At 41.7% G+C, this 25,739-nt stretch overlaps 2 pseudogenes; one reads left to right on the top strand and one right to left on the bottom strand.

The window, feature by feature from the left end:
- Positions 1-10,465: 10,465 nt before the first annotated feature.
- LOC106976730 (proteasome subunit alpha type-7-like) lies at positions 10,466-17,502 on the bottom strand (annotated as a pseudogene).
- Positions 17,503-17,579: 77 nt separating this feature from the next.
- LOC113592906 (keratin, type II cytoskeletal 8-like) overlaps positions 17,580-25,739 on the top strand; it is a 53,000-nt pseudogene continuing 44,840 nt past the window's right edge.

Below are 25,739 nucleotides of genomic sequence, written 5' to 3'. Positions count from 1 at the left end.
TCAGTGCTTTACAATAGGGAATTAAGTCAATTATGGTAAATGTATTCAATGGGCTATAATGAAGCTACTGATTAAATCAGTCTACCTAATTACCTGACAAAATGTTCAGAATATATCACTAAAGGAAAAAGCTAGGTACAAAATAGTATACATTGTTTGACAACATTTTTATAAAATACAGAAGCACAGAAAAAAAAATGGATATGCTTACAGTGATTATCTTAAAGTGATTGGATAATAGGTGATCTGGTGTTTTCTCCATTTGCTTTTCTGTATTTTGCTATTCGGGCACATCAGGCATGAGTTGCTTTTGTAATAACCACAAAAATCGTGTGTGAAGTATTTTGTATGTATATTACAGAGGCAACTGGGAGCCAGTGTTTAATTCTAAGAAGTGGAGTGACGCAGACTAAGTGAGGCTTACGGAAATTTGTTTTCACTGCTGAGAGTGAGTTAGCTCAGAGGATTGAGAACTTGAAAAGAGGGCGATGCTCATCTGAACTTGGCTGTCACAACTGCAGGGTAAGGTCTTGAGGGCACAGCCTGCAGATGGTTACCAGGTTGGAACAGGTGAAATTTGAGGAAGCCCATTGGAAGTGAATCACCAGGAAAAAGTGACACAGAAATAAAGATGTGGTCACCTGTGGGGAGAGAGGGTGGGGTGGGCCCTAAGGACAAAAGGCTGGTGATGCAAATACAGCCACAGTAAAGTAGATGTGCATGGATGTAGAGGTGGGTCATCTTAATGAGGACACAACCATACAAGGTAGATCCTGAACATGAGGAAGTTCAGGGCAGAAGCTTTGCTGAGATAGAGGCTCAGAGTTTCTCTAAAACACTTCTTCCCACGTGAATAATTCTTTACCGTTTACAAAAGCTGCTCTCTCATCTGATTCCCACAGGTGACCTGGTGAGACAGACATGACAGTCATCACTCCAATTGTACAGACGAGTGAGTGGAGACTGTCTTAATCAGTTTACCCAAGCCTCTGTGAACTGGTAGAATCAGGACCAGCCTGTCTTCAAATCCATTATTCTTTCACATACATCATGCTGTTTTGCTATAAATATAGGGAGTAGTTGAAATTACATAAGCATATGAATTTGCAAAAAAAAAAAAAAGTGAAAGGTGGACAAAATAGGGCTCTAAAAGTTAGCAGGCACCAAAGAGAGTGTAATTATACAAATGAGTAAGAACTAAAAAGACTTAGGCTTTACAATGTAGTAGGATTTACCAGGACTTACAGTGGTGAGAATAGAAAGTAGGAATGGATTTATTCATTCTATAAACAATCCTCAAATCTGTCAGGGTAGTCTAGATTATAATATGATAAAAAACTCAGGATCTCAGTGTCTTAAAACAATAAATGTTTCTTTCTGATTCATAGTACAAGTTGATCAGAGGATGCCAGAAAAGCTCTCTGCTCAACAAAATCACTCAGGAAACCTGAGCCCAGGAAGCTCAGCAAGAAGCCAGCATCTTCAGTCATCGCTCCAGAAGGAAGAAAAAACACCAACAATTAAGTGCTTTGAGATAGAAGTGACATGCATCACTCCTGGCTGCAACCCATTGGCCAGAAGTGGCCACGTGCCCCACCCAGCCACAGGGCCAGGAATCTGGAGAACCACAAAGACATGGTGAGCAGCACTCATGAACAGCAGGGCTACAAAACACCTGTGCTCAACAACAGGAAAAGTGCCACAATTTATTGAGCTCAAGGGTATCCCAATGAGGACCTTGACAGGTAAAGGCAGGCAGAAATGGGAAAGTCTATCTAAGAAAAGAAGAGACCATTTTATTGATTTCTAATAACAATACAAATTAGTGAAATAATTTGAAAGAAGATTGCCTCTTGGGGCACCTGGGTGGCTCAGTCGGTTAAGCATCTGACTTCGGCTCAGGTCATGATCTTACAGTCCGTGAGTTCAAGCCCTGTGTCGGGCTCTGTGCTGGCAGCTCAGGGCCTGGAGCCTGTTTCAGATTCTGTGTCTCCCTCTCTCCGCCCCTCCCCTGCTCATGCTCTGTCTCTCTCTGTCTCAAAAATACATAAACGTTAAAAAAAATTTTTTTGAGGGGCGCCTGGGTGGCTCAGTCGGTTGGGCGTCCAACCTCAGCTCAGGTCATGATCTCACAGTCCATGAGTGTGAGCCTCGCGTCAGGCTCTGCGCTGTCAGTTCAGAGCCTGGAACCTGCTTTGGATTCTGTGCCTCCCTCTCTCTCTGCCCCTCCCCCACTCACGCTCTGTCTCTACCAAAAAAATGAATAAACGTTAAAAAATTTAAAAAAAATTTTTTTTGAAAGAAGGTTGCTTCTCTTTGCTAAATGGCAGGACTTAAAATAATAAAATCCTGGTTCTTCATCTTCTAGCACGGAAGTGAGGAAGGGTATCAGAAGAGAACTGAGGGTCGAAAACAAATCAGTAACGGAGTTGTAAATAGGCAGTCAATGTTCATTTTAAAAGCATCCACTGCATACAGAGCATTATTCTAAAACCAGCCCCCATATTCAGCACACAGTGCTACACCACTCCACCCACACAGGGCAAATAGTTTTACTCATGGATGTTGAGGAACCAGAATCCTTCCTCTCCCCCAGGTGAAACTATTTGGTGCTTCTGGTAAACTGTTCAATGTACTTGGCTTGGAGTTGCAGGAAGATGCATTCAGCAAATTATTAAATTCAAATTTTAACTTTAAGTTATTTACCATGTAAACTAATGATAATAATGGCCTCAGCTCACAAGGCTGCTGTAAAAAGGTGAAGTGTGAAAAAGCTTAACACGTAGTAGGTATTCAATAAAAGCTCTTTTCCTTGCTTTAATATAGCATCTCCAATTTTAGAATATCTGCCACAGGCAAGATTCCAGATGTGCAAAGCATGTTTATGACCTCAGATTTCATTTTACAAGACTTATATCTGGACCTTGTATAGTAACTTCGATAGAGAAGGTGTTAGATTTTTTTTCTCACGTAATTTCTTTTGCATATTGTACCTCCTTCAAAGGCCAAATAGCTAGTTATAAAGTAACCCCTTCTAGAGGTTTGCCTCATATCATGTGACAATTAGACAGCTCAAGAATAAAGTTCAAACATAATTCAGCTAGTGATGAGTTTGAGGGATTTGTCAGTTGACCAAACATGAACACCAGGAAAACTGACAGCCTGTTAGTGATGCACAGGCCTCTCCTTTGAGCCAGGTTAGGAACAAAGCATTTGCCATAAGGACCTAATTTATCATTGGAAAAGATAGCAAATATGTTATTAATGAACGAATAAATCACTCTCAGGCAAGCAATGACTTCATTTTCTCTCGGGGGTGCTCAGCATAATATTTTTACTGCAAACAGTACCCTTAGGCGAGCTCACAAGAGTCTTACGGGAGAGGCCAGAATGCATCTCTCTGCAGACCTCAAGCACTGCGCTGTGAGCAGAGCAGCAAATGCCTAATGCCCTGAAGTGCAACACCCTATCTGTTGGCAGAGAAGTCTGCCACAGACTGAATGTTTGTGTCCCCCCAAAATCCGTATGTTAAATCCTAACACCCAATGTGTTAGTACGTGGAGATGAGGCCTTTTGGAGGTGATCAGTTTATGAGGGTGGAGCCCTCATGAACTGGATTAGTGCCGTTATAAAAGAGACTACAGAGAACATCCTTGGCCCTTCTGCCATGTTAAAACACAGCAAGACGACAGCCATCTATGAACCAGGAAGCAGGCTCTCACCAGACACTGAATCTATTGGTGCCTTGATCTTGATTTACAGCCTCCAGAACCATGAGAAATAAAATTTCTGTTGTTTATAAGCCACCCAGTCTATTGTGTTCTGCAATAGCAGTCTAAACAGAATAAGATACTGTCCATCCTAGTGAGGCATGGTCTGAAGATCAATCTCTTCTCCTGGACCTTTGGCTTCTAATTGTGTGAAAAACTAGACAAAATATGGATGACCACATACTGCATTGTGCATGGACTTCCTAGGAAATACAAACCCTCAGTGACTGAATCAGAAATTGCAGAGAGAGCAGAAGCAAGCAAGGAGAGGGAGATAAGAGAATAGAGAGAAGGAGAGGAAGGCAGCTGGGACAGGGAGAAGGGACATCATCACAGGAAGATCCTCTGACAGAAGGATACCATGAAATGGACAAATGAGTCACAATGAAACTGCTACTAAAGATCTGGTAGTAAGGGTAACAGTGTGAGACATCCAAGGGCAGGGGACAAACGTGGGATATGGCAGCAGCAGACCATCCTGCAATTCAAACTTGGCTGTGGTACTTTGGAAAGATCACTTAGCTTCTCGGAGCCTCTGCTTCCTCTTATGTAAAACAGGGATATTGTTTGTTCGTCTCAGAGGGTTGGAATGAAGATTAAATTAGATGGTATAAATGAAACCACAGGCAAAATAAATACCAGTCATTATGATTATTATGACAGTTTCACTTGCTCTTTCATTAATTATTCACTGGGTGCCTTCTATATGCTAAGCCCTATGCTTGGTGCCAGTGACACAGTGACGAATACGTTAAAAATAACAAATAAAACCCTAGCATCTAAGAGCTCTAAATCTAGAGGAGCAGACAGGAAATACTGCAGAAATATTACAATTCTAGGATCAGTAAGTTTTTTTTTTCTGTTAAGAGCAAAATGTAAATATTCTAGGCTCTATAGAAACTACTCTGTAGATATAGGCTAAGAGCAATCATAGACAATATGCAAATGAACGAATGTGGACCATGTTCCCAAAAAAGTTGGCAGGAGGCAAGGACAGAAACGTAAGCAGGGCTGGATTTTGCAGGGCCTTCAAGGCCATGATAAGGGCTTGGATTTTATCCTACTAGGGATAGGACAAAATAACCCTTCCCCGTTGTGTACTGTGGCACTGTCCCAAGTCTGTTCTTGAGGAACTGAAGATGTTGAGGAGGGTCATCAGAAAGCTTCCCGTGTCCTCTGAATCTCCATCCTGGATATTTTCAATATACATGGCAAAAGCTCTCAGAGTTCTCACAAAAAAAAAAAAAAAAAAAAAAAAAAATCCACTTAATTTTATGAAACTTTTCACATTCACATTTGCTTGATCAGAGAAGTCTCTTTTCCAAAGAACACCAAACACAACCCCCTGGACCCAATGTTCTGTGATAGATACACTTTGGGAAGCACCAGGCAATGAGTCAAAAGCAGACCTTAGCAGCACATTCACAGCCATGATCTGCCTCCTGACTCCTTCTCTGTCCTCACTGTCAGCTGTACCTAAACACTCTAGACTCTACCAACACCAAAACACTTATTGTTTCCTATGGATACCATGCTGTTTCATGCCTCCTTACATTTACATGCTCTGTTCAACATGACTGGAAAGTTCTCATCTTTCTTGTCTACCTGCTGAACTAATAGATCTTCAAATCCAGCTCAACACTGTCCTCGTTTGTAAAGTCCTGAGCAACATCTCTCCCTGAACCCACCCTGCCTTCCACAAGACACATGCACATATGCAAACATGTACACCTGCATGCAACAGGCATACACACATATGCATGCATGTACATGCACACATGTACAAAAACACACACAAATAAGGGCACTATTCCCTTCTCCATGTAACTTCATATCTTGTGCTTGATTCTGCTACTGTCCATATTATATTATATTGTAAGACTCTACCTGCTTATGTCCTCTATTAATAAAGACTGTTCCAGTGGCTTCTCAGTACTAGACACTATGCAGCTGATGTTTAAGTGGATAAATTCATTCATTCATTCACTCATTTCATCTGTGGAAAAGCATAATATGCATTTCACCACTACTGAGGTCCTAATTCCCTCATTCTTCTGTGGGAAGGTAAAGGTTATTTAATTGGGGGGTAAAAACAAGGTAACATAAGAAGGCATTTCTAGTCTTTGATCCTATGTTGAAAGACACAGGCTTCATTAACTTAATTTCAGGTACAGCACATGCAATTGCAGCATTTTAGTGAACTGACCTCCCTTGCTATCCTTGTCGCCAGTTAAGTGCATGAGAGACCATCATCAAGAAGAGAGTCAGGTGTATCCCTGCCTCCCCACCATTCAATACCAAAGTCAGACTGAGTGAAAAGCAGCAGGACGTATGTCTCATGACGATGAAGACCACAGCTTCTCAAGCTTGAATGGGCATCAAAGTTACCTGGAGGGCTTGTCAAAAACATGTGTTGCTAGGCCCCAGCCTAAAGTGACTGATTGGGTAGGTCTTGGGTGGGCCTAAGAATCTGCATTTCTAGCAGTTCCCAGGGGATGATGGTGCTGCTGGTCCAGGCAACACACTTGGACAACTACTGATCCATGGTTCACTGACTACTTCCCAATGCCACAACTGTACTAGCAATATAAATGTGCACGCTGCCTGACTGCTCTTCTCAGGGAGATGGCAAAGAGAAGCAACACTAGATTTAGATTCCAAAGACCAGCCTTGTGACAACTGGCCAATCAAAGAACCTCAGAGCAACTTAGCTTCTTCCATCAAAAAATGGCAATTATAAGCCCATCACTGCCTACCCTCACTGGTTTGCTAGGGGAATGTAATGGAAAAATGACCTACAAATGTCTATATCCTAGAAATTCAGAGGAAGAGTTCAAAGATGAATTTCTCCACATTAATCAAAAAGGTTTTCATACATGAGCACATAGCCATACAATTTTAACCACTGATGTGTTCGTTTGTTTCTTTTTATTGTTAAGTATTATTCACAGTATAGATAGATGTGCCATGGAATTTGTTTAACCATTTGCTCATTGCATGAGACACCATTTTTTTTAAACATGGCTTTAGGTCTCATATTCAGGTCTTTAATCCATTTTGAGTTAATTTTTGTGTATAGTGTAAGAAAGTGGTCTTGTTTCATTCTTTTGTATGTTGATGTCAAGTTTCACTCACATGTGGAATTTAAAAAACCAAACAAAACAAAACAAAGGAAAAAAGAGGCAAAAAAAAAACAAAAAAAACAGACTCTTAAATACTGAAAACAAATTGGAGGTTGACAGTGGGGAGATGGGTAGGGGGATGGGTGAAATAGATACAGAGCATTAAGAGTACACTCAATGTGATGAGCACTGAGTGATGTATAGAATTGTTGAATCATTATATTGTACACCTGAAACTAATACAGTGTATCTTATTATATTTCAATTAAATATTTGAAAATTTTTAAAAAGACATGGATGGTAAGAGAGTTCGAGTAGTATTCAGGAAACAATGAACATTTTTAAACTTATTCTATCTTGTTCCAAAAATTATTTAAGACCGGGACAAAGAGTAGATCCATTTGGTTAGAAGAAGGGGTTCATCTAAAGCAGAGGTTAGCAAATGTTTCATAAAAGTTCAAACAGCAAATATTTCGAATTTTGTGGACCATACAGTCTCTGTCACAACTATTCAGTTCTGCTGCACAAAAGTCACCATAGATAACACATAAATGAATGAGATTGACTCGGTTCCAGTAAAACTTTATTTACGAAAACAGGCCCAGCACTTAGTTTGTTGATCTCTATTTAGAGGAATCATGGAAGTTATAGTTGAAAGGGCAGGTTGGGATTGTAATAATCCAAAATGTCAATGAATTTAGACTTTCTTTGGTGAACATTCAGAAGTTCCCAGAGATTTTTTTGAGCAGGTATTTGATGGAGAGAGGAACATTTTAATCACAGAGTGGAATGCTTGGAAGATTAATCTGGTAATGACAGATAAAATTAATTCAAGGTGTGAGAACGGGAAAAATGTTAGAAGGAAAGAAGTTAAGTGACTACTGAAAAAGTCCAAGCTAAGAATAAAAAGGGCCTGAATGGGGCTGGTGTAATTGGACATAAGAGGAAAGGATGGAAACAAAATAAACTTAATTTTTTTTAAGTTTATTTATGTATTTTGAGAGCCAGAGAGAGAGAGAGAGAGAGAGAGAATCCCAAGCAGGCTCTACACTGCCAGCACAGAGCCCAACGCAGTGCTCAGTCTCAGGAACCGTGAAATCACGACCCTAGCTGAAACCAAGAGTCAGACACTCAGCTGACTGAGCCACCCTGATACCCCATAAATAAACTTTAAAGAGAAGAACTGACAGACTTTGAAAACTGACTTAGATACCATGGCAAGGGAGACAGAGAAAACAAAAAATAACTCAGAGTTTTAAGTACACACTTGGGAATGAAGCAGACCTGAGTTTGAATTGTTTGTTCCAACATTTACTGAGCAAGTTATAAATTTCAGTTTCAGTTCCCTCATCTGTAAAAGGAGTAAGAGCAGTGCCTCAGAATGCAGTTGGGCAGATGGAATAAAAATAATGCCAGTAAATCCCCTAGCACCATAACTAATATTTAGCTACTATTCATTAAAGGGCAGTGACCATGACATTGATTATGCCAAAAGATCGTTCTCCAATCCCCACCCCATTCTAGCAACAATTTTGTCACCAAATTTTTTCATTTTAAGTATCAAGAGCATTGCATGGTATCCCATTGTGTGTAGGTTCCATAGCTCCTGAGCCAAAGGCAGACACTCAACTGACTGAGCCATCCAGGCACCCTGAAGTTTCCATAGTTTAACCAATCCTCCATTTTTAGACATCTTGTTTCCACTATTTTGCTGTTTTTTAAATCATTTAGTATATTTTCAACTCCAAGGGAAATAAACAATCCAAATCAAAATATTTTTTTTTAAATAAAGGAAATAGGTTGGGGCAAAAAGAACGCTTCAGTGGAGAAAGGAACAAATCTTGTCAATTGTCTCCTGTTAATTCTCCCACCTCCCTGTATGGATTATATTACCCTTGGAATACAATATTCAACTTTTTTAATTGCAAAGACTCCAAATAATGGGGCTATATCAAAGCCCACAGGCAAAAAGAACTTCTCTTAACAAGGCTATATTTTCCTCCCTTTCTGCATTCAGATGGGCCACCTTCAGCTCAACTTGTCCCTTTCTTGTAGAATCCTACTGAAGACAGAATTATGCCACCCATGTTAACACCCTGAGTTACTCCTATCACACCGCCCCCGCCCCATACTATATCTCTGAAGGCATACAAGATTCTAAAGTGAGAGGTTAAGAGGTTAAGAAAAAGCTTTGCGGTGATATAACAAGAGTCACCAACTTCTCAACCAGAAAAAATTGGGTCATCTTAGCCCAAGACTCTTTCTCCATGATTTGGCCATTTCCACATTTTAGGTCACTTACAGTCCACTCCTGGTACCAAATTATGGATCAGAAAGGGTTGCAAATAACAACAACAATAAAAACAAAAACAAAAGAAGAGCACCACTCAAAATAACTTAAATGTGCATTATTTCACACAGCAAGAATAACTGAGTTGAAGCAACTCCTTTATTGGTTAATTTGACATTTATATACAGGCTCATCGTCTATCTTTCTCAGTTCATCACTTGCCTATTTATGTCCTGTATCCATTCAATTGTGATATTTGACTTTTTCTTTTGATTTGTAAAAGTCCTTTATATATTAAGAATTTCAACTATTTTTGCTATCACACATGTTGAAAACATTTTCCCACTTTGATAGCTCCTTTTCAACTTTGTGATATTTTTGATATACAAAAGTTCATACTTTTGTTCATATATTATAAAGTTATCAATCTGTTTTCTTCAGAGTTATATATTTAGTTTATTTGCTTAGAAAGCCCTTTCCTAAGACTGAATAACTCTTATATTCTCTTCTAAAATATTCATGGTTTAATAACATAGAAATATTTAAGTCCATCTGAAATTTATTTTGGTGCTAAGTGTAAGACAGGAATTTATTTATTTTTTTTCCTAAACGGTAGCTAGTTATCCCAAAACACCTTTTAGGGTACATTCCCTTTCTCCTCTGGAATTCATGGTCACCAATGATATACACTAAATTACTATGTAAAGTGTTTAGCCTCTTTTTTTTTTTTTTTTTTTTTTTTAGTTTTTTAAATCTTTTTATTTATTTTTGAGAGAGAAAAAAAGAGAGATAGAGCCTGAGCAGGGGAGGGGCAGAGAGAGAGGGAGACACAGAATCCAAAGCAGGCTCCAATCTGTCAGCACAGAGCCTGACTCGGGGCCCAAACACACAGACCACGAGATCACAACCTGAGCCAAAGTCAGACACTTAACTGACTGAGCCACCCAGGCGCCCCAGTGGATTTAGCCTCTTGAGCTCCCATTCCATTTCTTTCATATGTCAGTCTATTCATGGGCCACTGTCGCTATTTTCATTGTTGTAGCATGATAGTTTGTTTGCTACAAGGCATGGAAATTCCCTACACATATCTCTTCTTTTTGAGAAGACTCTTTAAAAAAAAAAAAAAAAAAAGGTTAACAAATATAGAAGCTTACTGCAGGACACTGAGACATTAGATGAATGGAATAGAAATACCTACATATCATTTTGAGAATCATCCATGATCTGAATTTAAAAATCACTACAAGATTGTCAACATCAGGATGCTTTCTTTTTTTTTTTTTTTAACATTTATTTTTGAGAGAAAGAGAGAGAGCACAAGTGGGGGAGCCACACAGAGAGATAGAGAGAGAGAGGGAAACACAGAATCCCAAGAAGGCTCCAGGTTCTGAGCTGTCAGCATAGAGCCCGACACGGGACTGGAACCCACAAACAACAAGATCATGACCTGAGCCAAAGTTGGACACTCAACCGACTGAGCCACCCAGGCACCCCATCATGCTTTCTTTTTATTTCTTCTTTTCGTTTTTTTTTTTTCTCTTTTTCAATTTCATACTTCTCAATTTCTTCAGGATTTAAAATCTTGAGGGTTGATCTCATCTCATGACAACCAGTTCAATGTTTTTGTCACCAGACTGAACCACTTCCAGGAAAGCCCTGATAACCAGTATAATGATCAGGTCATCCCTCTCTATGGCTTCATCAGCGTAATTGGTCTCTAGAAACTCATGCAGGGGGCACCTGGGTGGCTCAGTCGGTTAACTATTGGACTCTTGATTTCCAGTCAGGTCCTTATCTCACAGTTCCTAGGTTCAAGCCCCCCCACCCCCTTCAGGCTCTGTGCTGTCAGTACAGATCCTACTTGGGGTTCATTCTCTTTCTATCTTTCTGTCTCTCTCTCTCTCTCAAAATAAATAAACATTTAAAAAAGAAAAAGAAACTCACAAATGGACTTGGAACCCCAACCTATGGCATTGGCTTTCCAGGCATGGTATGTCCCTGCGGGTCAGTCTGATACAGCCTGAAGATGCCACCAAAGTCGAAACCCACAATAAGAGCAGAGATGCCAAAAGGCCTGTGCCCATTGCTCTGTGTGCAGTGTTGCTTCAGGCTGGCCATGTAGCAGGTCATTGTACTCCACGGTGACTGGGTCCTCCATGGTCAGTCAGCCGGTGACTCTGGCATTCCACCCCGGCCCTGATGATGACCATCCTCAGATCGGCAGTGAACCCTGCAAGTACCACGCAGACACTGTCATCCAACGCACAGATCTTGCACATGGTTCTCTCATCCTACAGTTTGGCCACTGACTTCTTCTCCATGCCCAGAACAACAACGTCCTTTCCTCACAGGCCAACCGCAGTCGAGCCCCTCTTCATGGCCTCCTGTGCATACTCCACTTGGAACAGGTGACAGTGGGACGAGAAGACGGTGATGACATGGTCGTAGATCAGGTTGGCGGCTTGGAGGCGGGCCTGGGCAAAGCGCACACTCACGGCCACACGGCCCGAGGTTCACAATGCCTCTGAGAAGACTCTTGGTCGATTGGAATTTTTTTCTCTCAGATGATCTTTGCATTTGTTTTTGTCAGGCTGCCCTCCCCCCAAACTATGGTTTGGTTGTAATAGAAATAAATGTTGACATTAATTATGGAAAGAAATGGAATTTTTATAATATTGAGTCTTTCCACCCTGAAACATCTTCATCATCCCATTTATCTAGTTGTCTTTAGGAACTCCCTGTGAAGTTTTATAGTTTTCTTCATATGATATACATATACATATACATGTATTTCTTAATTTCCAGGGCTTGGGGGTAAGGGTAGTCTTATAGTATTATTATAGTCTTATTGTTGCTATTATAAGATATCTTCTATCATCTTATTCATAATTATTTTCTAGTTGGCTGTATTTTGTATGTCCAACTTAACTAAACTCATTAGGACTCTTGATTTTTCTAAGACTCTTAATTTTTCAGGTGATTGTTATTGACTCTGCAGGTAGGTAATCTTTTCCTTTGCAACTAGTATTTCCAATATTATGTCTGGTTTTTTCCCATTTTATTACGTTGAACAGAATTGAATTTTCAGGAAAATGTAACATATTAGTGACAGCAACCATCTTAATACCTTGCTGTTAGTGTTAAAAGGAATGCTTCAAATATTAGGATAAAGCACACGAAATTGCCGTTTTCCAGCCCCCATCCCACCCCCCCAAAAATCAAGTGTCAGCAATTTCCTATCTTTCAGTCTATTATTTGGCCATTTGGTGAATTTCAAATAGGAATTCATATTGATTAAACAAAAATTTTTGAGTGCGTTCAGTGTGACAGACATGGAATTAAGCTGTGAGGATATAACTCTAAGCGAGACAAACACAGTTTCTGCCATCTTGGAGTTAATATTACTATGGGAAAAAGCAGATATAGTTCAGCTAACCAAAAAAAAAAAAAAATTAATGAACCAATTAGAATAGTGAAAAAGCTGAGAGGAATTATGTGCTAGGAAGTGGAGCAAGGGCACAGCTCAGACAGGATCAGTCCTTTTAAGGTGGGACACTGAAGCTGAGAGCCAAAGCCTGAGACACAGCCACCCACACGACGAGCTCTGAGGATCAGTCTGGGCAGAGACAACTAAGAACAGGCTCTGAAAGGAAACTTGGCTGGTGAGTTCCTGAATCTATGGTCATGTGGCCAGAATGCCACCAAGTGGGTCCCCAAGCCACAGGCCAAACCTGAGCTGGTGACGGTGCGAACAGAGTTTTGAACTGAATGTGGATTAAGATTTAGGTTTGGAATGGGCTTGTTAATTGAAAATTAGATCTCTTTCACTGATAGAAGTGACAAGCAAGTGACAGGATCTGTTCCGAGTTGGTACACGGGGTGGGAGAAGGGGTGTGATGGAGCACCTTCAGAGGCACTGGTGAGAGAGATAAATAAAACCTGATAGTACCCTACTGCATTCAGTCATCCTATAAACCAGTTCCACAGGCTGCAGAGGCAAGCTGAGGATACATCTGTGTAGGTGTTGAACTTCATTTTGCAAACCAAAAGGAAGCAGTAATGCTTTCTGAGCAAACGCTTGATTCTCCAAAATCAGAGAAAGGATCACAGGACTCTAAGACAGAAGAGGAACAGGGATGTGCCTCTCTGTGGCTCTCACCTGTGGCTGGGCCTGCATTATTTGTACATCTTTTAAAATCCAGCAAAAAGTCCCAATGAAACAAATTTTCACAGCTACCCCCCAGGCCAGAAAGTGACATAAAAGTTGTTCCACTCGCCTTTTGTCATATTTCAGAAAAGATGAACAAGTTGTATGTGAAGCTGGATGAAAGACCAGTGGCAGAGAAAAGCCAGAGCTGGGTTCCAGCCAAGTCTATAAAGACAAGGGAAAATTCTGGAGGGTAAAGCTTATATGACAATGGGCATTCTAAGCAGGTAGGTAAGGCATAAGCATAGGGTCCAAAGGAGGAAGGCTCAGTAAACGGTGGGAGTCCTAGAGGAACATACATATGCTATGGTTAGGAAGAGGCAGAGTGTGACAAGGGTCAGGGGACACTTGAAAGCCCAGGCTTTAGTGGTTGATACTATATGGCAGAAGTGGCAATGAGAGGTCATCACATCCCTGTCCCCAGGAGGCAACTGGGTCCCAGGCCAGATCAAGGCTCTAGACCTTGCAACAGGCTTATATGACCAGACAGATCATTTGATCCAGAATATGCAACACAAAAAGAATCTCCAAGGGGCTGAGGGTGTTTACTCGGGTCCAAAGGGATCTAAGGCCTAGGCAGAGGCCAGTTGAAAGAAGGAAAGTCAATGAGTCTAGCGTGGGAGAAGGTAACAAAGCAGAGGCAAGGCAGGGACAGGGTCTATTTGGCCTCACAGGACTTTCTAGGCCTGATGACAGCAGCCATCCAACCTCACCCCTTTCCCTCTCCTTGAGGAGGCTCTCCTCTCCCTCATAGCCTTTCCCTGCTTATGCCTGGGCATGTTAAAACTCTGAGGTGAGTTACTGGAAACGTAACTTGCTACTTGCATGTAACGATGTAACAAAAGAACAAGGAAACACTGTGAGCGTCACAGGAGAGACTCAGGACCAATGGGCCACTGGTCGCCACGGTAACCACAATCAAAACAAGGATTCCAGCTTTCCTGCAGCCCTTGTTTAATGATGATTGTGTTACAGAAAGAGAGTAACTAATCCCACAGTGCATTATAAACAGAGTTGCTAGTATCCAACATCATCAATGACGGAGAAAAATAACTTCTAACTGGACAAAGTACATTTCTCAGGGTTTATGTGCATCTCATGCCAAAAACAAAACAAAGCAAAACCACCAACCCATGGAGGGAATCTCAGCTCAGCTTGAAATCATTGTTTTATCCTTGTGTCCTTTTTTTCTTTTCCACCCCAGTTTTCAGAGAGAGATACCTTCCTGAACTCCTAAGAAACATGATACATTTGCTTATAAACCCAAACATGCATATCCCTCCCCTATGGGTAAAAAGGACAGAAATGTAATGATTACTATGAAATACTCGCATTTAGAGTGGATTTAATACGTTTTTTTTATGTGATCAGGGCAATACATAATCCAGGCTTATCTCTTTGAAGCAGATTGTTCCTTTCTAAATGCCTGATGCAAATGTGAAACCCAACCTTCCCTCTCCTTTCCTAGCTTCCCTCTCCCCTGGCTGGGAACCTCTTAAGGCCCACTGCTGCCACCCGCTGGTTGGGAAGCCAATACACAGCTTCCCTGGCTTTGGGTTTCTTAGTCTCTCTGAGGCCGCCCCGCAAAACCACTGCGACCCTTGGATGGGGTACAAGTTCACCAATCTCTCTTCTCTGTTTCAAAGCCTGTTCCACTTTGCATCTACCATACAGCTCTCATAACAAGAGAACACTCTGGATAAGTGAAAATAAGCACACAGGGAAGCCAACTTCAGTTTTCTTTTCCACTCTGACTCATCATTTGGGCCAAAGGCCCAATACCAACTTACTCTAGTTCCCATGTCTCATTTATATTTGCATGGAGAGTCTGATAAGTTGCTGATCAGGCGATGAATTGACTGCCTGATAGTCAGGTGTCTATCCCTGGACCAATCGGCTCTGGCCAGGGGTAAGGGTTATCTTGTACTAATATGGCTGTCCAGTCTGTCCCCAGAGGCCATTTCCAAAGAATGGAGGTGAAGTAGGGTTCTCAGAAAACCACATTCTTTAACAGACTCTGACGCAACTTAACCTTCAGCTGTCATGCTCTTTCATTGTGCGTGCTATTCTCTTGACTTTAACATGGAAGTGGTATCGTACACAGAGTTGTAATAAGTGCCTTTCCTTGGTGGCTGCACCATTTTCTGGTATATAACCACAAGCAATGACCTAGCCCCTCTGACCTTCCTTTTTTTTTTTTCACCTTTAAAATGAATCTGCCCCATGAGATTTTCATGGGGATTTAAAAGAAAAAAGATCACATATGTAAACTACTCAGCATGGAGCGTGGCACAAAGTCAATGCAAAATTAACATCAGTTGCTATTATCCCCATCATCACTATATCATTACCATCATCGAGTCAGGAAGGCCATTTTCAGAGTTTCAAGTTGAACATTAAATTTACTCCCAGTCAACTTCAGCCTCCCCGTCCTATTTATTACACCAAAAATAATCAGCTGGTAATGAATTCAAATGCTTGCAATTACTACCCAGGATACGAGTCTTCCCATCCAGCATGGAAAATGGAACAGATAAAGTCAGTTCTGACCAAATTTTACCAGAAACTGGATAGGCCAAAGAGTAGAAGGACATCATGTGAGATGAGGGAAAAGAAGCACATTCTCCAGCTTTATGAATTCCTGGATGCTAGAACAGGATTCCTCAGAATGATGTGAAACTAAATAATCAGCAAAGATGAAATTTTTAAGGTAATCTGGTCCAGTGCCAAGAAGTTTATTTGGGAGGAAAATATTCCCTAAGAGCCAAAGGATGTTTCAAAGGGCTCATCAGTAAACCTTCAAAAAAAGAGGCTCCTTGTTGGGACTCTGTGAGTCTGGATGACTTTGCAAAGCAATATGGTGTGGTCACACCCTCAAGATCCTAAAGACCCAATAATTGGGAAAGGAATATATGGCCAAAGATACTTAGCACCTTACTTTTAGTTGCACCTTGTAGAAAGAACTTTGCCTGCAAATGCAATTGTATAACATCTCAAAGGAGCTTACAGTCTACATCAGAGCAGGAACAGTGCAGGTGAGAATGGGAAGACACATAGGCCAGGCCACTGCCCTGGATCTTGGAGAACAGACTCTGCAATATACCAGCTCAGAAACCCTGGGCAAGTAACCCAACCTCTATGTAACTGGGGAGAACTGAATCAGATCAATGATTTTCAAGCTTCGCCACCTGGCCCTACAGTCCCTCTATAAATTCAGAAGCCGTTGCAGGTTTGGGAGGAAAGATAAGGAGTGCAAGTAAGACTGAGCCTCGGGTTCCCACCACTACCATTATAATGCCTTCAGCTAGACAATCTCTGCCCTTTTGATGATCCAGATAAGATTCTGTTAAGAAAAATCCTTCATGTTTCTTAAGCAAGAAAAAAAAAAAAAAAAGAACTACGTGATTTCCAAACCCATTCCAGTTCTAACAGTCTATGGTTTCAGATGGAGGGAACGGGATTGCTTCATGAAGAGGCTGGAATGGAGGGTTGACATGAGATCACGAAGAGCCTTGCACACCATGCTAGGGCATTTTTGCTCCACCCAGTGGGGAGCCATGAAAGGGGAACAATACGACCAGGTCACTATGTTCGCAGAGTGCCCTGAAGACTTGGATGAGCAGAGTATGCACTGAAAGTTGGTTGGCAGTGTTCCAACACCGTCCAAACAGAAAGTAGTTCATCAGTGTTTTATCAGAGAGGTGAAAAATAGGAAAGAAAAATGGATGGGACAGAGGCCAGCATCCTCCATCCTGTTTGGGGTTTTTTTATTTGTCTTCTAACTCCATTCCCATCCTCAAAAAGCTGAGTAAAAATGATTCTTTTCACTTGCCAACAATGTTACTGACCAATCCCCTTACACGAGATGAGCACAATGACACCATGGTAAGGGGCGTGTCATCTTCAGCTAATTAACGAAGGCCAGGACACTGTTCCCCAGCCAGATCATGTCAATGGTTGGCCACCTTGTTCAACTTCCCCATGACCCACATGCTCCCAAGCTCCCAGCTATGCAGCTGCACATCCCGAATCAGCTTTGAAGACGGACTTCCAGAATGTCTCTGTCCCAGCAGCTTCCTAGCTCACCATATCTGCTCCCACCATCTGCTCCATCAGGGCAGGGAATCCCCACAGATGTCCTAGTGGGCTTGTTGAAGACAGAAAAGCCATATCCAGGCCTCTGATTTACGATGTGGCATGAACTGAACACTTCTCTCATGTTCTTGAGTCCAACACAAATGAGCAAAAGCAGGTATGTAAAGCTGGCGCTAAGAGACTATGCTACACCTTTCAAAACACCTCAGCTGTCTGGCAACCTGCTGTGGAGCGCTCACTGGGAAGCAGGACACCATTCCCTTGACTGTAGCTATGAACCTGGTTCTGGAAAGAGCTGTCAGCCCACACCCCTGGCACCAGGCTTCTCCTATCATTCCCTCCAAGTTGCCTAGCCCTTGCCAGGGTGTATACACATGCTATTCCTCTGCCAGGAACACCCTTCCCCCAGATTCTTTTTAGGTGTTCATAAATTCAAATCATTTTTGAGCTAATTCAACAGAGTAATGAATAACAACTTCTTCCTGCAATCCATCTTCTTGAAATCAACTTTGTTTCATATGTTAGCAACGAAATTTTGGAACCAGAGAATTGAAGAATTTTCAATACTTATCAAGTCCAATCCATGCATTTTGAATTTGAAGAAATAGACCCAGACAGGGGAAATGACTTTTCTAAAGTCACACAAGAATAACCAACACTAACAGATATTGATGCTAGGGGCTATGCTAAGTGCTTCACACACATTAACGCATTTAATCTCACAATGTCCCTCTGAGGTAGGTGCTATTTATTACTAGCCTCATGAGAAAACTGAAAGGGGAAAGGACTAATCCAAGTTATATAAGCTTGATGATATCAGATGAAATTCTAGATGGGTGACCCCTGGGGGGTGGGCAGGGAGACAGAGAGAAAAGATGAGTGGAGGATGGTCTCCATGAGTAAGCCAATCAACTTCTCCTCTCTGAGTTGCAGTTACCAAATCTGTGAATTGAAGATAATTTTCTTAACTGCAAAGCACTATGCAAATGAAAGAGAAAAGGGTGTTTTTACAAAGTGAAAAGAGGATTTATTGTTATTTTCTACTTAAAAGACATTCTTATGTTAAAAAATAATAAAATACTACAGAAAGAAAAACATGAGGAAAATAAACATTATCCATTCCATTATCCAGATATTATTAGCATCTTAATGCTAATACAAGAAATCTGTTTGTGTTTATATGTGTGTGCATATAATTATTGATAAATGGGATCATACTCTTCATGCTGTCTTGTGATCTATTCTTTTCACTCAAGTTATACCTGGTGAAAAATCAAGAGAATTTTATTTTCAGGAGGCCATTCTTCTGAGCTTAGATCAGCCCTGTGAGAAGAACCAGGTGGTTTACTTATCATCCTCTTGATGGCTTATGCAACTGGTCCTCAGAGGCAGCATCATCACCGATAGGGCCCTTGGTCCTGCACAGAGGCCAGGGGAACACATGAGAGCTGCAAGCCATCCTGCTCCAATCCAGAGGCCAGGGGAACACATGAGACCTTCAATCACCTGCTCCAGGCGAGCCCCCTGGCACAGCTACAACATCCAGGGAAGGGGGCCCTTGTGTGATTTCCATGAAGGCACTGCGTGCGCTGGTGTCTGAGTAGGGTTGACTCTAGCCATGCAGACCCTGGATCCAGAGAGCCTGCTTCTGACAACACTGGAGCCAGCAAGGGCAAGCACAGTCGGCCCCATCCCTCTGTCCCGTCTGTGCCAGATCTATGCCCCATGCCCCAGAGCACAGGGTCAAACCACAGCATGCGAAGAACAGGCTCTGAGAATGGGTGCTAAGTCAGTTCTGCTCTATGCATGGAGTGCTCACAGTGGTTTCATTCTTTTCCTCTAAACAAATTTTAGGAAAATATCCAAATGATAGGAAATTGAGCAAAGCTTCAGCCCAAATGCTTGTTCATGTACCACCTGGGAGAACCAGTAGGCTCTAAGTCCAGTTTCCCTTTAGGCTGTCTCTGGTGGTCTCTATATTTATCCAAAGTTCACTGAACTAAAGCAGTTGCAGGGTGAATTCATTTTCTATTACAGCACAATAAGTTACCCAAAAATTTAGCAGCTAAAAATGACAAGCATTTCATATATCAAAGTTTCTGTGGGTCAGGAATCTTGAGCACAGCTTAAGCAGGACACTTGGAGTTCAAGGTTGCTCAGGAAGTTGCTGCTAAGCTGTCAGCCAGGGCTGCAGTTGTCTCAGAGTGTAACTGGGACTAGAGAATCTGCTTTTAAGTTCACCCACATGGCTGTTGGCATGCTTCGGTTCTTTGCCAAATGGGCCTCTCCATTGGGCTGCCTCATAACATGGCAGCTCACTTCCCCCAGCACCAGGGAAGCTGACAGCGGGGTGCGGGAGAGGAGAGGGAAAAAGGAGAAAAGGGAGGGGGGTGGGAGGGAGAGAAGAATGGATATGGTCTTTTTGGGTTTGGGTTGGGTTTTTTTGTTTTGTTTTTTTGTTTTTTGTTTTTGTTTTAGAGAGAGAGAGTGAGGTGAGAGACGAGCAGATGAGGGGGCAGAGGGAAAGAGAGAGACTCTTAAGCAGGCTCCTCAGTCAGCTCAGAGCCCAATGTGGAGCTCGATCCTATGACTCTGGGATCACGTTCTGAGCTGAAATCAAGAGTCAGATGCTCAACAGACTGAGCCATTCAGGCACCCCAAGTCTGTTTATAACCTAATCTGAGGAATGACCTCATATCACTTTTGCAGTATTCTATTCAGTAGATCCAGGCCGTACTAAAGGGAAGGGAATTACAGAAATGCACCACCCTCCATCCTCTTGCCTGGAACATAGATATAATAGCTAGATTCTCCAGTCACCTTGGCTGGTGAGAATGAGGGCCACACCCTAGAGATGGTGGATCAGAAAACAGGAAGGAGAAGCCTGAGTCCCTGATGACTTCATCACATCATCATTGCCTCTTACTCAAAAGATAAAAACTTTAAGTGTTGAAGCCATTCTTGACTTGAGGGTTTGTGTTTTTTTGGTTTTTTTTTCACATGCAGGTGAGTGTAATCTTATCTGAGCTAGGTTGTTAGCACTAACCTCAATTAAGGGTTCACATTCAACCAGAATATATGTCTTTTAAAGAGGAACATCTAAACTCAGAAAGGTAAAGTTTTCACCCAAAATCACCCAGCTAGAGACTGATAGGAATGAGACCCAAACTCCTGGTCTCTACACTTACCCAAGCTGGTTCTGAGTGTCCCCAAAATTTGTTGAACACTCAAAGCTCTGTTTGGGATGTTCCTGGCAGCTGGAAAGGTTCTGATTTCCCTCAGGCTATGTATTTGTACCAGAACATTCTCTGCTCTGTTTCTCTGCTTACCAAGTAAACAAGTTAAATAGAAGAGGGAAAATATTTTGGACGAATTGATGATCTGCAGTTCAAACACTTTCATCTTATGCACACTCAAGCCGGTAGCCATGGAAACCCTCATTTCATTTCCTCAGCCTCTTTGAGCACCATTCCCTCTTTTAGAGCCCAGAAGTTAGCAGCAGCTATAGATTAAATATGTTTCACAGAGGACCAAGGTGGCATAATTTTTCAAAGAACTTTGGTACACATGTCCATAACCTGGAAATGATCATGTTTTCATTACAGAGTTGTCTCAGATGGCTTGTCTCTTTAGAAAGAGCCTTCCACCCCACTTGCCAGAGGAACTGTCAACAGAGCCATTCAAGACAGAATCATTGTAGGTGTAATGTTAAGCATTTTATGTTGCAGAAGACATGCTTAACGTCCTTGTCCAGAAACATCCCTTGCTCCAGGACTGGCTATGCTCAGTACCTGCTGAAGGACTGGGCCTAAGCTGCCATATTTGAACTGTGTGATTCCTGCTTCCTGCGTCCATGGTCTCAAGCTTGTCCCTTGACCCAGGGGAAGCCACTGTATTAGTTAAGAATCCTTCTCTTGAGGGGCACCTGGGTGACACAGTCAGTTAAGCATCTGACTTCAGCTCAGGTCATGATCTCACAGTTCATAAGTTCAATCCCCGCACTGGGGTCTGTGCTGAGAGCTCAGAGCCTAGAGCCTGCTTCAGATTCTGTGTCTCCCTCGCTCTCCGCCCCTCCCCCACTTGCACTCTGTCTCTCTCTCAAAAATAAACAAACATTTAAAAATTTAAAAAAAGAATCTTTCTCTTGAGAACTTGAAATTAAAGATGCAGAAACTGGCATTAATTGATCAGGAGCAGTTAAATTAAAAGGTTATGTAGCTTTAGAGCTGGAACTACCCTTCTTGCCTAGTACATAAGAAGAAGAAAAACGAAACAGTCTACAAAGAAGAGGGAGATAGGCTTAGGTAGAAAAAAAAAGGAAAATAACTCATGTGACCCCAGAAAGGGAAGAAAGTAGCCACTTCAATTCCTTCTTCTTTCATTGACTTATAATTGACATACATTATATTAGTTTTAGGTGTACAACATAGCGATTTTATGTTTTTATATATTATGAAATGATCACCTTGAGAAGTCCAGTTACCACCTGTCCCTATTCAAAGTTATTACAATATTATTGACTATACACCCTATCCCTACATAATATCACCCTACATAATACCCCTGTGACTTATTTTATAAGTGGAAGCTTGTACCTTTTAACCCCTGTCATCTATTCTACTTGTCACTCCATCCCCCACCTCCACCACTGCTGGCAATCACCAGTTTGTTCTCTGTATTTATGCACCTGTTTCTTGTTTCATTTTGTTTATTCATTTGTTCTGTTTTTTAGATTACCATATAAGTGAAATCACATAGTATCTTTCTTTGCCTTATTTCACTCAGCATAATAACTCTAGGTCCATCCACATTGTCACAAATGACAAGATTTCATTCTTCTTTATGGCTGAGAAATATTCCATTGTGTGTATGTGTGTGTGTCTGTATGTATGTGTGTGTGTAAATCTTTTTTAAAATCTATTCTATTGATGGACACTTAGATTGCTTCCATATCTTGGCTATCATAAATAATACTGCAATGAACATAGGAGCACATATACCTTTTCAATTAATGTTTTTGTTTTCTTCAAATACCCAGAAGTAGAATTGCTGGATCATATGGTAGTTCTAGTTTTCATTTTGGGGGGAGCCTCCATACCATAGGGACTTCACCAATTTCCACTCCTACCAACAGAGCACAAGCCACCTCAATTTTTAATAGCTTCCCAGTTCCCAGTTCCAATTTTCACAGGCAAGGCTATGCTCCATTCCTGTGTCAAGTTTCAGGACTCATTCAGGGCTTAGAGTCTGAATGGCTTTTTGCTCCTTGCCACAATGATGCACCTTCACCTTACAAATCTTTTCCACCTATATTATCTTGTTTGCCCTTCCTCAAATCCTGGAAGACCAGGAGACCAGGAATGATTACCCTCACTCTTCTTTTGCAGTTAGGGAAACTAAGGCCCAAAGAGGGGAGGGAAGTTTTCTAAGATTACTAATCCAGCCAGCTATAAAGGACAGAATTTGAACTCAGGTCTTCTGACTCAAAGTGTGGTGTTTTTCCCACTATATCACATGATCAAGAAAAACAGAAATTGAGAGTAAATTTTACTAGAACTTCTGTAATTCTCTTGGACACTCAAGGAGGAGACAAGTAGATGTGGATCCTCAATGGCGAAAGAAGCAAAATCATGAAGCTGGTTTTATTTTAATCATTTCCGTTTACCTCTTGAACTGCAAATTCAACTGCCTAAAGGACCAGGCTGGTAAAGAGAAAAGAGTAAAACAAACCAGTGTGTTACAGTTGGGAATGGTGGAGACTGGAGCAAACTACAGAGCTCATGACCAACTTATAAAGGTCAGCTGCTACTCAACTTCAGCCATGTGGGAAGGCAGATTTTATATTACCAGATCTTCTCAAGTTCTATGAGAACCTAGAAATCTGACTTTTTCTAATTGTTAGTGTAATTACTAATCTGAAATTTCCTAGTTGTTAAAACATGTGTCAGCCAAACAAATTACACACATGCTGGCTAGATACTGCCCTTGTGTTGCCAGTTTGCCACCTCTGCTCTGGATTGCAAGCTTTTGATGACAAGACCTTGCATTATTATTCATCTTTACATCTCTAATACCAAGCACAGAGGAGGCACTCAGGTAAGTTGATTAATTAAATGGATTAGATGAAAAGCATGTCGTCCTGGTCTCTATTCAGATGATGGCCCCTTAGAGAGGTCTTCGCTCACAACCTATGGTTATCCCCCATTATCCACTCTCTATTTTTTCTATGAAAAAGACCCCTGAGTATTATCCAGGCATGGAATGAAGCCTGGAATAAAGAAAACATCTGCTCGGCCTTTCTTGCAGCTAGGTGTGGCCATGTGACTAATATCTGACCAAAATAATGAAAATAGAGATAATGTGCACAACTTCCAGGAAATACCTTCAAGAGAGGGCCATGTCCTTCTCTTTCCCTTTCCACCAGATGTGACGGCTGGAGCTGAAGCGGCCATGTAAAGCCACGATGTGCAAGCTACATATTGACGATGGTGGAAGAAGGGGATAAAGAGCTGGACTCTTTGATTTTGCACGAGAAAAAAAAATTGTATACTTCTACCTTGTTCAATCTATTGTTTTAGGGGTTTTCTAAAAGGACAAATCCTCCTTCTCTATCCTCTCCTCCTGCTTTATTTTTATTGAACACTTAACATACCTAACATAATAACATGTATCTTTTATTTATTATTTTTGTTCTGTACTAGATTATAAGCTCCCTGAGGGCAGGGGCTTTGTTTTGCTTACAGTTGTTTCCTCAGTGTTTAGAAGAGTGCCTGACATATGGTAGGTGCTTAAAAAATAATTGTTGAATGTATCAATGAAGTGGATTAGATTGGATTAACAGTGAAACTGAATTAAATGACAACCTAAACCCAGTTTCGTACCAGCCACCATCACCCAGATTTGTTGAATACTGCCAACAAATTACCCCAAAGGTTTTGGTCAAATGCAAAAGAGGGGAAAACCTTCAGCAACACAAAGGACTGCCCCCAAAGTTACAAAGATTATGAAAAAGGGGGAAAAAATCCAAAAACACATTTCCACTTCCAAAAGCTGCCCCATTTCTGCTCTGTGACAGCCAGACCCCAGGTCCAGGCAGGGCTCCAGGGCAGCTGCAGCGTGAGAAAGCACACACTCTCAGTCCAGCACTGCTGGAACCACTCAGTAAACTAAGTTCAAGACTGGCCTCCTTGATTCTAAATAACATATATTTTTAATTGTTTAAGCCACATTCCAAAAGGGGAGCGCTGCCTCCCATGTAGGAAGATAAGCCTCTACTCAAAAAAGGAAGCTGCTAAGCAAGGCCTGGCTCAGCCAAGTGAAAGCCCGGGAGACTTGACCCAGACCACCAAGGAAGGTGGCAAGGCCCAAGGCCCTGTGTGACTCCTTCTCAAAGCAGTAGCAGGGACTTTTCTAATTAACAGAGCAAGTCTCCGGGGAGCTGAGGAACTCCCCTGCCCCCACTTCCAGAAGAGGTAGGAAGACCAGTTAAAAAGATCCAAACTCACAACACTGGTTCAAAGGCCCAGGCCTAGAGCTGGGGGCCAGAGCCTGGACCTTTCCTGAAAGAACACTTGGGGTGGAGCAAGGGGGTGGGGGAAAGAAAGACTGTGTGTGCTAAAATGCCACATTATATACTCAAAATAAACACCTGGCAGAACACCTCCACATCTGGAGCACGACACAAGACTCAATTACATTTGGCCAGGCCAAGTGCCCCACAGCTGTTACAGAGTATAGATGGATAATTAAAAACAGCAGGTTGCCATGGCACAAAATTGGTCGCTGCTGAACAAGTTGTGTGTTTATCTTTAGAGCTGAAGTACTAGAAGTGAGTTATGTCTTTGAGGGGACAGGAAGGTGATTTCTCAAGACACCCAAATGAGAGGAAATAAAGGATAAAAGGTACTAACTTATTAAGCACCTCCCTTGTGCCAGGAGCCACAAGTGTAGTTTTTCCTTTAATCCCCACCACAATCCTAAAAATAGGAGTTATAAACCCCTTTCTCTAGACAAGTGATGGAGACTCAGTGACATGCCCAAGAGTCCCAGAGCAGAGCCAAGTGGCCAGGCCAGCATTCAACTCAGGTCTGACTCCAAAGCTGTCCTCTTTTCCTTCTATCACCAGATCACTAGTCTAGACCCAAAAATGCAAATGTTGCCAGATGATGCCTGGGCAAAGAACGCCAATGAGCCCAGGGTCACGTGGGTAACTTAGTTAAATGTATGACTCTTGATTTCAGCTCAGGTCGTGAGAT

This window comes from Acinonyx jubatus, chromosome D4, assembly GCF_027475565.1.
Source record: "Acinonyx jubatus isolate Ajub_Pintada_27869175 chromosome D4, VMU_Ajub_asm_v1.0, whole genome shotgun sequence".
In the NCBI taxonomy this organism is placed as follows: Eukaryota; Metazoa; Chordata; class Mammalia; order Carnivora; family Felidae; genus Acinonyx; species Acinonyx jubatus.
Note: the sequence above shows the minus strand (reverse complement) of the source record. Positions and strands in the feature narration are given on the sequence as shown.